This window comes from Natrix helvetica (assembly GCF_964273705.1).
Source record: "Natrix helvetica genome assembly, chromosome: 1".
Lineage (NCBI taxonomy): Eukaryota > Metazoa > Chordata > Lepidosauria > Squamata > Natricidae > Natrix > Natrix helvetica.
The window spans coordinates 265,167,191-265,180,246 of record NC_138548.1 but is presented as its reverse complement, the minus strand read 5'-3'; the positions used below and the strand labels follow the sequence as shown (position 1 = coordinate 265,180,246).

The 13,056-nt window shown below is 36.6% G+C and overlaps 1 protein-coding gene across 1 annotated transcript in view; it reads right to left on the bottom strand.

The window, feature by feature from the left end:
* The window catches only part of TENM2 (teneurin transmembrane protein 2), a 1,011,554-nt gene that overhangs the window by 879,519 nt on the left and 118,979 nt on the right, over nt 1-13,056 (bottom strand). The window lies entirely within an intron of this gene.

The following is a 13,056-nucleotide window of genomic DNA, read 5'->3' as shown; positions in this document are numbered from 1 at the left end:
AATTTTGGATCACCAAGCACATTACTCAGACCTGATTTCTCTAATTTGAAGGAATTGGACATTGTGTGTGTGTGTATGTGTGTGTGTGTTGCATTTGTGCTGAGGCAACATAAGGCAACCTTAAAAAATGGTTTTCTGCCTGGATAGTCTCCTAGGGTGAGCCGAAAAACAGAAAAGGGAAGCATTATGCTCCCTCCCATATTTGGGCATATCAGGGGTTGTGACTATATATATATATATATATATATATATATATATATATATATATATATATATATATATATATATATATATATATATATATATATATATATATATATATATATATATATATATATATATATATATATATATATATATATATATATATATATATATATATATATATATATATATATATATATATATATATATATATATAATGTTGTATTTGTGCTGATAAAATAAAGGGAGACTAGTATAGATCCATTTCGAGCTATTTAGCTCTCATCAGCTAGCCATACCCTTACTGGGATTCGAACCTGGGCTGTATTATACACTAGGCAAGAGTTTTAACCACTATGCCACAGGCTTCTCCTCCTTTATCAGCTGAGCCAGGGAAATAAGTATGTGTTTGTGTTACAACCCCTGGTATGACCTAATATGGGAGTGAGCTCCCTCCCATATTAGGTCATACCAGGGGTTGTAACACACACACACACACACACACACACACACACACACACACACACATATATATATATATATATATATATATATATATATATATATACACACACACACACACACATACATATACATATACATGTTTTCGTAGATTTTCATATATATATGTTGTATTTGTGCTGATAAATAAATAAAGGGAGACTAGTATAGATCTATTTCAAGCTATTTAGCTCTCCTCAGCAAGCCATACCCTTTCTGGGATTTGAATCAGGGCTGTATTACATATTAGGCAGATATGTTAGCCACTAATCCACAGGCTCTCCTCCTTTATCAGATAAGCCAGGGAAATAGGTATGTATTGTGTCACAACCCCTGGTATGCCCAAATATGGGAGGGAACACACTGCTTCCCCTTTCTGTCCTTCGGCTCACTCCAGGAGACCATCCAGGCAGAACACCATATTTTTAATGTTGCCTTTGTTATATTTGTGTTGTATTTGTGCTGATAAATAAATAAAGGGAGACTAGTATAGATCTATTTCAAGCTATTTAGCTCTCCTGGAGTGAGCCGAATTTCAGATTTTCAAATTTCTCCATCTATTTCTCAATTTTTGCTTAACATTCTAGAAAGCCAGCCAAATTCAGTCTTTATGGTCTAATTTTCCCTTCTTTTGTATTGGTTATAAACAACTCTGAATTTTCTTGTCAAAGCAGTTAGATTGTGACTTTGAACAATATCTGCTTCCCTCTCTACCACCCCAACTCATATTCATTCAGCGATGAAAAATCTAGATGACATATGAGTGCCAGGATTAAAAACACAGAGTGCATTACCTATAGGGCACTTTTTGTTAACTTCCTTTTAGGAATATCACTCTGGAAAGAAGCAATTTAGGTAATCAGAAGAAACAGATAATAAGTATAGGGGTCTTTTATGCTTGAAAATTTATTTCTATGAAATGTGACAATTAATAACATAGTTAAATAAAATAAAGAGAACAACAAATCTCCCTCTAATAATGTTCAGTTTTACAAATATTCATATTTTTTTGGTAAAGTAACTGAAGTTTTTAAACTCTGCTGCATTAAGTGATAACATTATACAAAGTTAAACACAATGAGCAATACACTTCAAGTACTTGACATGAGTAAATGAGATGGAGATCTAATTGCAAATTTAAAAGCCCAAGTATCACAATACTGAAAAGTGTATGCAAAATATGGAAAAGCTTTTAACCAGGAGCCAGTTTATTTAATCTCCCACAGACAATCAGATTTCCTTCCTCTCCCTCCCTCCCCTTCCTTCCCTTCCTTTTTCCCTTTCTCTCTTAGCTGCATTAATATTTTCCAATCTTTGTGAAATGCTATATCCAGTAATAATTATTTTCATTGATCAATTGAATTAACAACTAAATTGTTTTTTTTGTATATATTTACTAGAATCTTAAACTGTGATGGCTTTTCTAGATTTGTTCTTCCAGAACCAAGGCTACCCGGAATTTTGACAAATTTTCTGCTCTCTAAATAACTTTTTATACTATCAATCATGTAATTCTACTAGATCTTCTCAGGAAGTTGGGAATAAGGTGTATAGTATTACAGTTGTTCTGCTCTTTCATCCAGGCTGGTTCGAGTTAGCATTGATATGAGAGGAAAATGAGCCCTCCTTGATACTTTTAAATTTTATACCACTAAGTGAACTCATCCACTGATTCACAGCATGCTGAAGATACTCGGTATGCATCTTTACCCTAGGCAGGGTACATGTAGAATGCTAGGAAAGTGATCTTGAAGCACTTGACAAAAGTCAAGGAAACAGTCGGTGCCTTAAAGAGAGAAGATGGCAAGGAAGTAACAGGCAGTAGAAAGAAAATAGAGCTGCTTAACTCATTCTTTGCATCAGACGTCACACAAAAGGAAACTATAGGCCAACCTACTAAAAACATAACTGTAAAAGACAGACTAGAAATAAAAATTAAAATAAGCAAAAAATGGTAAGAGAACATCTGTCTGACTTTGATGAATATAAATCATTGGAACCTGATGGATTACATCCAAGAGTTCTGAAGAAGCATCCAAGAGTTCTGAAGAAGCTTTTTTTCCAATCATCTGGTAGTTCCCTGTTTTTAACAACAGGGAACTACCAGATGATTGGAAAAAAACTGATATGGTTCCCATCTTCAAAAAAGGAAAACAAAAACAAAACAAAACACACAGACCCCAAAACTGCAGACCAATCAGCCTGGGAAGATACTGGAATAAATAATTTAAAAAACAAAATTTTAACATCTAGAAACAAATAAAGTTATAAGTAGTAGCCAGCATGGGTTTTCTAAAAACAGATCATGCCAAAGCAATCTTATTTCATTATTTGACAAAGTGACTATATTAGTAGACCTAGCGAAATGCTGTGGACATGGTATACTTAGACTTCAGCAAGGCATTTGATAAAATAGACACAACCTACTTTTTGGTAGACTAGAAAAACTATGGGATAGACAGCATCACCACCAGAAGGATTTGTAACTAGCTGACAAACCATAGTCCATGAGTAGTCCTTAATGGTATTGCATCTACATGGAGGGAAATAAGGAGTGGAGTACCACAGGAAGGCCATTGTTCAGAATCATAGTGTCTTCTCTTTTCTGAATCAGAACGTACTATTTAGGGTTGCTCATGTCTTGTTCATCTGATGAATAGCTGCAATATGCTTTACTTGGACCTATCCTTGAAGAGCAATGACAAGTTGCAATTGGTCTAGAATGCATGGCCAGTTATGGATCTACCTCCATACAGTTACAACTCTATGAGCTGCACCAGCTCCTAATAACTTTGGGGTGCAATTCAAAGTGGCATGGAGATTTCTCCAACTTTTTCTAAGTGAAATAGATTCAGCAAGTTGAGCATGCTCCAGCTCCAGCCTTTTAAAAAGTGCCATACATTATTATATTAATATTGTTATCATTTATATTTCTCTCTCCTTGATGAGTTGGTTTTTTGATCCTATGTTCACCATCCAATCACAATTGGTGATATTGATGGCTATGACTTAATTTTTTTTCTTACTTCAAGAAAAAATGCCACCTTGATTTTCAGAAAGAACTCTATTATTTCCTCTTATTTTGCAAATGGCAGGTTGGAAAAAATTATAATCAGAAATTAAAATTAGTATTTTTCTTTCCATAAGACACTCCTCACAATAAGACACACCTAGGTTTAGAGGAGGAAAACAAGAAAAAAATCTGCCTCTGCTTCCCAGCATCATCCTATATTCATCTGACTAGCGTCCTTGCAGCAATAGTCTGCCTCCTCCGTGTCTGCTGCCTCTACCAGGGAACGCTGGAGCTTTCACCTCGGAGCAGCTGATCGGTGGTTGGATCAGCCTTCCAGAATACTGCCGATCAGCTGTTCCAGGTGGCAGGGATCACTGCCGCCATTCACCACTGCTGCCTGTTGCCCATATTTGCTCCATAAGATGCATAGACATTTCCACATAGTTTTAGAAGGAAAAAAATGTGTCTTATGGACCAAAAAATACGGTATGTAAAACTGCTAGATTCAGGGTTGGTTCCTTGAAAACTGCTAGATTCAGGGTTGGTTCCTTGAAGAAAGGTGCAGTACCACATTCTACAAAGGAATATGTTCTATTCCACTTCCTCTATGCCCGTACTTTGTTGCTCTGGAACATGATAGGATCGTGATGGCGAACCGATGGCAGGCATGCCACAGGTGGCATGTGGACCCATATCTGCCTGCACATGAGCAATCAGCTCCAGGACACATGCACATGCTGGCCAGCTGATTTTCAGCCTTCCAGAGGGCTGGGGCAGGTTCAGAATGAACTTCCAGTAGGTTTGTTGGGACCATTTGACACCCTCTCCAGGCTCTGGAGGTGTTCCTGGAGCCTGGGGAGAATGAAAACTGCCTTCCCTGCCCCCCCCCCCCCAGGCCCTCTGGAAGACTGAAATGGATCATTTTCGAATTTCCGGTAGGCCCGTTGGGCCCATTTTCACCCTCCCCAGGCTCCAGAGACTTTCCTGGAAAATGGGGAGGGTGAAAATGGTCTCCTCCGCTCAGATTGGAGGTGAGCAATGTGGCGCACATAGGGGGAGTGGGGGAAGGGTTGTGCACACATGCGCATGTGGTGGCACGCTTTGCATTATGGGTGCCAGTATGTGCATGCATATGCACACACTCACATTTTTGGCACCCAACAACAAAATGGTTAGCCATCACTGTGATAGGGTTATGTGCTTCCAGGAAACTATTTTCTGCTATGATTGTGCGGTTCCTATAGTTCATTCCAAGATATTCTGAGAATTCAAGTGTTTTTATTTTATTTTTGGGTGTCCTGAAAACAATAATGAAAAAAACATTGCTGAAGTATGGCTAATCTCCTGGGCAGTGGCTTTCTGTACTTTTTTGGCCATGACTGTGATCTCTGCAGGGCCTCTATTTTTCTTGGAGCAGCTTCTTGACTGTTAAACAATCTTTAAGTGATTTCCACAGTAGCATTTTAACAAGTGCTTGGCACCCTTTATAGCAAAAATAAATTGCTGTGCCACCTTATCCCTGAATAAACATATAACAATGTTGTTATATGAGATAGGAATTTCTATTTTTCTGTTGAGGCTCACTTCTTCCTCTCATGGTGAGCTATATTCTAGGGCTTACTTCTAAGTAAACAGATGAGTTTTGGGAGTGTGTTTTGAACTGCTTCTTAGCCTTTTCTGAGCAAACAGGTTTGTGTTTGCTAAAAGCTGCTACTTCTGAGAGTTTTCTGCCTTTGAAATATCCATTTTGACTTGACAGTATTACTTTGACTTTGCCTCCATCTACCGCTAGAATGAACTTTTAGAATCATGTCCAAATGAATCTGGCTTTTCAAGTGAAAATAGATTCCTGAAGTAGGATCAATTATGTTGCCATAAAGGTAAAGGTAACGGTTCCCCTCACACATATGTGCTAGTCATTCCCGCTCATCTCCATTTCAAAGCTGAAGACCCAGCGCTGTCCAAAGATGTCTCCATGGTCATGTGGCCGGAATGACTAAATACCTAAAGGCACATGGAACACTGTTACCTTCCCACCAAAGTGGTTTCTATTTTCCTATTTGCATTTTTATGTGCTTTCGAACTGCTAGGTTGGCAGAAGCTGGGACAAGTAATGGGAGCTCACTACATTACGTAGCACTAGGGATTTGAACCACTGAACTGTTGACCTTTCTGATCGACAAGCTCAGCGTCTTAGCCAATGAGCCACCATGTCCTCTATGCTGCCATATTACCAGGCAAATACAGAAATTGCACGTGATTCAAAATAAAGAGGTAGCATTAATATATATGAATCATAGTGATCTAGTCAGAACAAATACAAAGGAGAATAAAATGGAAAACTGGCAATTGAAATAACATATGCTTCTTCAGTTTCCCTAATGTGCAATTATTCTATTGCAAATGATGATGTTGATTATTGATATGAATGTTATCATCATCCACATCGCCTTGCAATTATTTATGTTATGACTGAGGCATGCTTTATATGTTAAACCAAGTAAAATACATATCCTGTATTGCCCATGAAATAGGACATTATGATTTACGTTGTATTGTTATGCTACATAGCACACATAGTATTTGTCATCTTTAATTACCTGTTTGCCACTGAATACAGATAATATTCATATAGGTATTTTAATGTTTTCATAAAAGGCTAAAATATAGGGGTCTGTCAGCTTTTAGGAGGGATGTGAACATGTTTGGATTGTCCCAATATTACATCATTGAAATTTAGCAGAAATCTGGCAAGATTTCCCATTAATTGTTTATAAGAAATGTAAAATATCCAACAAACTTAAAACGGTCTTAAAGGCTGTTAAGAAATTTAAAACAGACTTAGCAAAACAACAATAACAACAGCAACAATAACAGTCCAGCACTTTATCCCTACATTCTGTCCACAGAGGGTTCACATCTCTCTCGCTCTCTCTATCTGATGTGCAGCATAACACTACTTATTTTTTTTAGAAGTGGGCTTTGATAAATGGGACCAAAAATAATTTGATAGTTACAAAAAGGAAACATTTAAGCTTTAAATAATTGACAGCTCTATGATAAGAGAAAAATCATGAGATTAACAGAAAAAAATGTAACAAAGTAATAAGAATATATAAAGAAAGAATTGTCACAAAAGTATTAGAAATTATTTAGGCTCCAATCTGTATGCATGTAACAATGTATGCCTTTATGAACAGCAGTTGAGGTACAGAGGAAATGTGTGCTTTTCAGCTTTAAAAAAGAGATTATCTCTTAAACCATAAAGACCACTGCACTAGGAACACATGAACAAAGAATTTTCAGATAAGCATACTGTTTGTCCTGATATTTGCCTTTAGACATTTGGATTCTTCTCAGTGCCAGTTATTCATTGTATATTTTATAACCAGTTACATGAAGATGAGGAAATAATACATTTCATCAAGCTTTTACATATTCTGTATGATAATATTTAATGGCTTTTAAAAAATCCATGTTTAGTATTATATACAGTATTTTATTTTTATTTTCATTTTACCAATGCTATAAAAAGAATTGTGTTATATTTTTGCATTATGACTGGCCATTAGGAAAATGGGAAACATCCTGGATTCATGTCAATGCACTTCCAATTGATGGGATATAGGCGTTTCGGTTTGCAACGTACTCTATGCATTGTATAAATAGTCTCATTAGATTACATAAGCAGACTCTTACCAAGCCGCTTTTCAAGAATGTTAATATTGAATCAGACCAAATATCTCACCCAAAATATGTATTTCTAAAAAGCTCTTGCAGTCCTATAGTATCTAGACCAAATTACTGTCCAAAAATAAATAAGAAGGGCATTAATTTTGGCATGGGTCTGACCCATTATTTGGTCAATGTGCTCCCCTCAATATTTTTTAGAAAGGAGATACTAGGGCATCCAGTTCCAATCCAAGAAGCCACTAAATCAGCAAAGATGCCCCATTGTACTATTTATTTTACTCTGATGCTTGTTGTGAGCTATTAACATCACATAATTAATTTTCTGCATGCATTCTCTTCAATTTTGTTTGAAACGGTTACTTTTGGATTCAAAAAAACCATTTACAATATTTGTATTCAAATTTAGTCATGTAATTTGTCAAGTAAGCAGCAGTTAGATTCATACACTTACCTAATTAATGAATTTATCAATATTAATTTTATATATGCAGTATGTTTTATGACTGTTTATTAGCTTTAATAAAGATTCTTTCATTGGTAGGCTCTATCAAGTGAAGATTATGGGCTTAAATTGAATACTGTGAGCATATTTGCAGTAAAACTGTCCTCTTATTATGTCTGTGACATACTGACCAAATAAGTCAAAACTAGCAGTTATGTTCTTATCATAAACAGGTAATTTATTTATTTATTTTATTTGTTTATTGGATTTATATTGCCCCCTATTTGACCATGGTGATTCAAGGTGGCTTACATAACATAAAACCACATTTAAAATAATAAAAACTAACAAAAAGAACGAAATAAATTAATATCATACAATATAACAAAATCACCTCCCACCCCTGTGATATTATATCACACAAACCATTTAATGGGCTCCATAAATGCTGCATATGGAATGAGTATGACTATTGTTGGTAAACTAACCTACACTTTCTTCATCTTACCAAAAAGCTTTATGGAAAATCTTCCAATATTCAAAATCATTAAGAGCATTTGAGGACAATATTGTACACATAGGTACCTATGAGGCCTACCTATGGAAAATTACAATTTTGTCAAAAATATCATAAGTTTTTACTGTGGGCTTTTGTCCATCTATTTCAAAGCATTAAAAATATATTAAAAAGCAATAAATATTAATTATTTACTATATGTGTGTGTGTGTGTGTGTGTATGTGTAAATGTATGTGTATGTGTATATGTATGTATGTATGTATGTATGTATGTATGTATGTATGTATGTGTATACACACACACACACACACATACATATATGCTGGTCTTGTTGCATTTGGGTCTTTTCCCATGTAAGATTGAGATTGTCTTGGCAATGTTTCGGTGAGGTCTCACTCACCATCTTCAGGCTGGGGTTTGGGCTTAAAGCTGCTGTCTTTCTATAAATCTTGGTGGTGGCGCAGTGGAGTGCTGGCTTTGTTTCAGTAGGTGGAATGATTGGTTGTGTGATTGTATCATGATGGGTAGATTGGTGCTAATTGGTGCTGGCTGTGTGTCCATTGTTGTTTCGTGTTGTAACAGCCTGGGTGGTGGGTGGGGCTTGTTTGTAGACTAGGGCTGGTTTCCAGATGTCTGGTAGGTGGGAGGTATCATCACGTTTATTCATGTTGTGGGGGTGTTTCTCTATTTCGATAGCTTCCATAATTATTCTCTTGTTGAAGTGTTCAGTTTTGGAAATTAACCTGGTTCCTTCAAAATTAATTTCATGTCCTGTAGCTTTAAGGTGCTGGAAAAGGGAGGAAGTTTTTTCTTATTTTCTTACTGCGTTCTTGTGTTCAGCGATGTGTGCATTTATTCTCCTGTTCGTTTGTCCTATGTATGTGGCTAGGCAGATTTTGCATGGTATTTCATAGATTCCTTGGTTTTCTAGCTGGATTTTGTCTTTGGGGTTTCTTAAGATGTTGGCTATTTTTGGTCAGTGTTGAAGGTTGTCTTGATATTGTGTTTGTGGAGAATTTTGCTGATTTTATCTGTGGTACCTTTGATGTAAGGAAGGAGGGCGATGCCGTTGTCCTGTTCTGTGTCTCAGTTTTTGGGGGGAGTCTCACTAGGACACACCATCTACCGGAAAAAAACACATACCAACCACTACTTCAACGCCCAATCCCATCACCACCCTGCACAGATGAACTCTGTAGCCAAAACCCTAATCTCCAGAACCAAACACCTAGCTGACAAAGACCACCTGAAAACGGAATTACACTCTCTCACAAACATATTAATCTCCAACAGATTCCAAATAAAAACAATTACCAACCTAATACAAAGGGAGACTCCCCCCCAAAACTGAGATACAGAACAGGACAACAGCATTGCCCTCCTCCCTTACGGAGGACAAAAAATGACCCTACGGAAGTCACTTCTGGTTTGCTCATAGGGCTGTTTTTAGTTCTTCAGAGCCTTCAGGGACCTTCAGGAGGTTTCCCTGAAGGCTCCAGAGGACAGAAAATGGCCCTGAGGGGAAACCGGAAGTTCGGGGATGTAGGGCCATTTTTTGGGCTCCAGAGGGTCTCCAGGGCCCCCGGGGGAGGCTGTTTCACCCTCCCCAGGCTCCTATAAAGCTTCTGGAGTCTGGCGAGGGCAAAAACTGGCTTTAAAAAAGGCTGAACTCAGCTTGCCAGCATGCGCATGTGCGCTGGCCAGCTGACAGGGCAACACCTCACATGCCCTGACAAATGGCTCCACATGCCACCTGTGGCACTTGTGCCATAGGTTCGCTGTCCCGGCTATATTAGGTGCCAATCATAAGAATTATAGGGTATAATATTGGAAGTCAAAATTCCAGAAAAAATATTGACATGATTAATTCTGTATATTCAGTTCAATGACATGCACATTATGTTTACCAATAATTATGCATAGCATTGATAAACATTTTGCTGGGATAAAGATTTTCATTTGACTCTAAAAATTCCTTGAAATAGGAAAAACTGAATGCAGCCCTTTGAATAAAATTACAAGTAAACTGTAAGGAAATCTTTTAGATTTCAAATCCAACCAAAGATTGAACAGTCCCTTATACAGGTCACTCCACAACTACAATTGGGACCGGAATCAAGGCAGATGTTAAGGGAATCATACTGTTAAGTGAATCCAGTCTTCATTATTGGTCACTTTTTTCACTGTTGTAACTTTGAGTGATTTATAAATGAATGGTTATAAATTGAGGTCTACTGGTAAACAAAATAAAACAAAATAAAATAAAACACCATTGTTATATATATATATATTCAAATCCCAGTAAGGGTATGGCTAGCTCGAAATAGATGTATACTAGTCTCCCTTTATTTATTTATCAGTACAAATAACACACACACACACACACACACACACACACACACACACACACACACACACACACACACACATATATATATATATATATATATATATATATATATATATATATATATATATATATATATATATATATGTTTTCTGAGGTTTTCGCGGGTGTTTGTATGTACGTCTTTGGTTGTTTGGGTTTTCTCCCGCGTAGAATTGGAAGTATCTTCACGACATTTCGATGATGATGAATGAGACTTCATCGAAACGTCGTGAAGATACTTCCAATTCTACGCGGGAGAAAACCCAAACAACCAAAGACGTACATATAGGAGTTGCCGTCTTTCTGTAAGTCTTGGTGGGAGGGGATGGGGTGCTGGCTTTGTTTCAGTAAGTGGATTGATTGGTTGTGTAGTTGTATCATGATTGGTAGATTGGTGCTGATTGGTGCAGGCTGTCTGTGCATTGTTGTTTTGTATTGTAATGGCTTGGGTGGTGGGTGGTGTTCGTTTGTTGGCTAGGGCTGGTTTCCAGATGTTTGGTAGGCGGGAGGTATCATCACGTTTGTTCATGCTGTGGGGGTGTTTCTCTATTTCAATGGCTTCCATGATTATTCTCTTGTGGAGGTGTTCTGTTTTGGAGATTTCATGTCCTGTAGCTTTAAGGTGCTAGAAGGAGTCTACAAAATACCATGCAAAATCTGCCCAGCAATATACATAGGACAAACAAACAGGAGGATAAATGCACGCATCACAGAACACAAGAACGCAGTAAGAAAAAAAGAAAAAACGTATTCCCTTTTCCAGCACCTTAAAGCTACAGGACATGAAATCAACTTTGAAGGAGCCAGGTTGATCTCCAAACCCACCACCCAAGCCGTTACAATACAAAACAACAATGCACAGACAGCCTGCACCAATCAGCACCAATCTACCAATCATGATACAACCACACAACCAATAATTCCACTTACTGAAAAAAAGCCAGCACCCCATCCCCTCCCACCAAGACTTACAGAAAGACGGCAACTCCGTTCCCATTTTAAGCCCACGCTTGAAGATGGCAGGTGAGATCCTGCCGAAACGTTGCAAAGACAATCTCAACCTTACACGGGAAAAGACCCGAATACAACAAAACCAGCATATATGTATGTATGTATGTATGTATGTATGTATGTATGTATATATATATGCTGGTTTTGTTGTAATTGGGTCTTTTCCGTGTAGGATTGAGATTGTCTTTGCAACGTTTCAGCAGGATCTCACCTGCCATCTTCAAGCTTCAAAAACAATCTCAATCCTACACGGGAAAAGACCCGAATACAACAAAACCAGCATACCTACACCCGTGAAAATCTACATATATATATATATATATATATATATATATATATATATATATATATATATATATATATATATATATATATATATATATATATATATATATATATATATATATATATATATATATATATATATATATATATATATATATATATATATATATATATATATATATATATATATGTATTTGTATTACAACCCCTAGTATGCCTAAATATGGGAGGAAGGTCACTACTCCCTCTTTCTGTCCTTCGGCTCATCACAGAAGACCATGCAGGCAGAAAACCATATTTTTATTTTTAATGTTGCCTTTTTATATTTGTGTTGTATTTGTACTGATAAATAAGTCTCCCTTTATTTATTTATCAGTACAAATACAACATACATACATACATACATACATACATACATACATACATACATACATATCCTTTTAATACTGGTTATATTTTTTAAGGTCCTACATCACCCCTCAATCTTAAAATAGCTTAGCCAGAGAATATTTATATTTTTCATTTTACATCCTACATTCTTTTCTAATTGATACACTGGTCAGGATAACATTTACCATATTCAGCTGTGTAAATTGAATGATAGATTGGGCAATTCATTTGCTTCAGGCAATGGATACAGTTTAAAGCATTGTTTTCCCATTGGTGGAAAATCCTGCCAACCTTAAATTCATTACCTCGAGGGATTAGGGTGGAGACTTATTAATGCCAGTCATTTGCATTTCTCATTTTATTCTAGAATAAAGTTCAATTAAGTGTTTAGCCTGAATTGATTAAAAATGTGAAGCTGAATGTTAACTAGGTTAGCGTTAGGGGTTAGCATGTAAAAATAAGGTCTATATTTACTTTCAGACTTCTGAAATTCACACTACTACATTTTCTATCAGGACAAAAAACAGAAACACTTGAAATAAGTTTGGCTGTCAGTTTGTTGGCTACATATCAGATTCCTGATCATGTGCGTCGGAGAGAGAAGTCCAAT